The sequence below is a fragment of the Arachis hypogaea genome, chromosome 6 (genome assembly GCF_003086295.3).
Source record: "Arachis hypogaea cultivar Tifrunner chromosome 6, arahy.Tifrunner.gnm2.J5K5, whole genome shotgun sequence".
NCBI lineage: Eukaryota > Viridiplantae > Streptophyta > Magnoliopsida > Fabales > Fabaceae > Arachis > Arachis hypogaea.
The window spans coordinates 109,753,258-109,756,220 of NC_092041.1; the positions used below are offsets into that span (position 1 = coordinate 109,753,258).

At 39.6% G+C, this 2,963-nt stretch overlaps 1 non-coding gene across 1 annotated transcript; it reads left to right on the plus strand.

Moving 5' to 3' along the window:
• The first annotated feature begins 1,584 nt into the window (after positions 1 to 1,584).
• LOC112761653 (small nucleolar RNA R71) lies at positions 1,585 to 1,692 on the plus strand. The gene has a single exon (XR_003182039.1). It is a non-coding gene; the product is annotated as a small nucleolar RNA R71 (small nucleolar RNA).
• Positions 1,693 to 2,963: the final 1,271 nt, after the last annotated feature.

The window sequence follows — 2,963 nt, forward strand, 5'->3', positions numbered from 1 at the left end:
CCCAACACCAAACTTAGCGTTTGACTGTGGGGGCTCTGTTTTTGAGAGAAGCTCTTCATGCTTCCTCTCCATGATGACAGAGGGATATCCTTGGGCCTTAAACACCAAGGATTTTTCATTCACTTGAATGATCAACTCTCCTCTATCAACATCAATCACAGCCTTTGCTGTGGCTAGGAAGGGTCTGCCAAGGATGATGGATTCATCCATGCACTTCCTAGTCTCTAGGACTATGAAATCGGTAGGGATGTAATGGTCTTCAACTTTAACCAGAACATCCTCTACAAGTCCATGGGCTTGTTTTCTTGAGTTGTCTGCCATCTCTAGTGAGATTTTTGCAGCTTGTACCTCAGAGATCCCTAACTTCTCCATTACAGAGAGAGGCATGAGGTTTACACTTGACCCTAAGTCACACAAGGCCTTCTTGAAGGTCATGGTGCCTATGGTACAAGGTATTGAAAACTTCCCAGGATCCTGTCTCTTTTGAGGTAATTTCTGCCTAGACAAGTCATCCAGTTCTTTGGTGAGCAAAGGGGGTTCATCCTCCCAAGTCTCATTTCCAAATAACTTGTCATTTAGCTTCATGATTGCTCCAAGGTATTTAGCCACTTGCTCTTCAGTGACATACTCATCCTCTTCAGAGGAAGAATACTCATCAGAGCTCATGAATGGCAGAAGTAAGTCCAATGGAATCTCTATGGTCTCAGTTTGAGCCTCAGATTCCCATGGTTCCTCATTGGGGAACTCATTGGAGGCCAGTGGACGCCCAGTGAGGCCTTCCTCAGTGGCGTTCACTGCCTCTTCCTCCTCTCCAAATTCGGCCATGTTGATGGCTTTGCACTCTCCTTTTGGATTTTCTTCTGTATTGCTTGGAAGAGTATTAGGAGGGAGTTCAGTAATTTTCTTGCTCAGCTGACCCACTTGTGCCTCCAAATTTCTAATGGAGGACCTTGTTTCAGTCATGAAACTTTGAGTGGTATTGATCAGATCAGAGACCATGGTTGCTAAGTCAGAGGTATTCTGCTTAGAACTCTCTGTCTGTTGCTGAGAAGATGATGGAAAAGGCTTGCTATTGCTAAACCTGTTTCTTCCACCATTATTATTGTTGAAACCTTGTTGGGGTCTCTGTTGATCCTTCCATGAAAAATTTGGATGATTTCTCCATGAAGGATTATAGGTGTTTCCATAGGGTTCTCCCATGTAATTCACCTCTTCCATTGAAGGGTTCTCAGGATCATAGGCTTCTTCCTCAGATGAAGCTTCCTTAGTACTGCTTGGTGCATTTTGCATTCCAGACAGACTTTGAGAAATCATATTGACTTGTTGAGTCAATATTTTGTTCTGAGCCAATATGGCATTCAGAGTGTCAATCTCAAGAACTCCTTTCTTCTGACTAGTCCCATTGTTCACAGGATTCCTTTCAGAAGTGTACATGAATTGGTTATTTGCAACCATTTCAATCAGCTCTTGAGCTTCTGTAGGTGTCTTCTTCAGATGAAGAGATCCTCCAGCAGAGCTATCCAAAGACATTTTGGATAGTTCAGAGAGACCATCATAGAAAATACCTATGATGCTCCATTCAGAAAGCATATCAGAGGGACACTTTCTGATTAATTGTTTGTATCTTTCCCAAGCTTCATAGAGGGATTCTCCTTCCTTCTGTCTGAAGGTTTGGACTTCCACTCTAAGCTTACTCAATTTTTGAGGTGGAAAGAACTTTGCCAAGAAGGCATTGACTAGCTTTTCCCAAGAGTCCAGGCTTTCTTTAGGTTGAGAGTCCAACCATGTCCTAGCTCTGTCTCTTACAGCAAAAGGGAATAGCATAAGTCTGTAGACCTCAGGGTCAACCCCATTAGTCTTGACTGTGTCACAGATTTGCAAGAATTCAGCTAAAAACTGATGAGGATCTTCCAATAGAAGTCCATGGAACTTGCAATTCTGTTGCATTAGAGAAACTAATTGAGGCTTAAGCTCAAAGTTGTTTGCTCCAATGGCAGGGATAGAGATGCTTCTCCCATAGAAGTCGGGAGTAGGTGCAGTAAAGTCACCCAACACCTTCCTTGCATTGTTGGCATTGTTGTTGTTTTCGGCTGCCATAGGTTCTTCTTCTTTGAAGAATTCGGTCAGGTCCTTTAAAGAGAGTTGTGCTTTGGCTTCTCTGAGCTTTCTCTTCAAGGTCCTTTCAGGTTCAGGGCCAGCCTCAACAAGAATGTTTTTGTCTTTGCTCCTGCTCATAAGAAAGAGAAGGGAACAAGAAAATATGGAATCCTCTATGTCACAGTATAGAGATTCCTTGAGGTGTCAGAAGAAAAGAAAAATGGAAGGCAGAAGTAGAAAATTTGAACTTATCAAAGAAGATGAAGTTCGAATTTTGCATTAAGGAATATTGTTAGTCCATAAACAGAAGGATGTGAGAAGAAGGGAAGCAATTTTCGAAAATTAAGTAAAAGATTTTGAAAACATTTTGAAAAACACTTAATTGATTTTCGAAAACCAAGAGTGGAAAAGAAATCCAGTGATTTTTGAAAAAGATTTTGAAATTAGAAATAAAAAAGATTTGATTGAAAACTATTTTGAAAAAGATGTGGTTAAGAAGATATGATTAGTTTTTTAAAAAAAATGTGATTGAGAAGATATGATTTGAAAAACATTTTTAAAAAGATTTGATTTTAAAAATTAATGACTTGGCTATCAAGAAAAGATATGATTCAAACATTAAACCTTCCTCAACAGAAAAGGCAATATGCTTGAAATGTTGAATCAAATCATTAATTGATAGCAAGTATCTTTGAAAAAGGAAAGAAATTGATTTTGAAAAAGATTTGATTGAAAAGATATGATTTGAAAAAGATTTGATTTTGAAAAACTTTGAAAACCTGAAAAAAATTGCATTGAAAACAGAATCTTCCCTCTTGTGCCATCCTGGCGTTAAACGCCCAGAATGGTGCACATTCTGGCGTTTA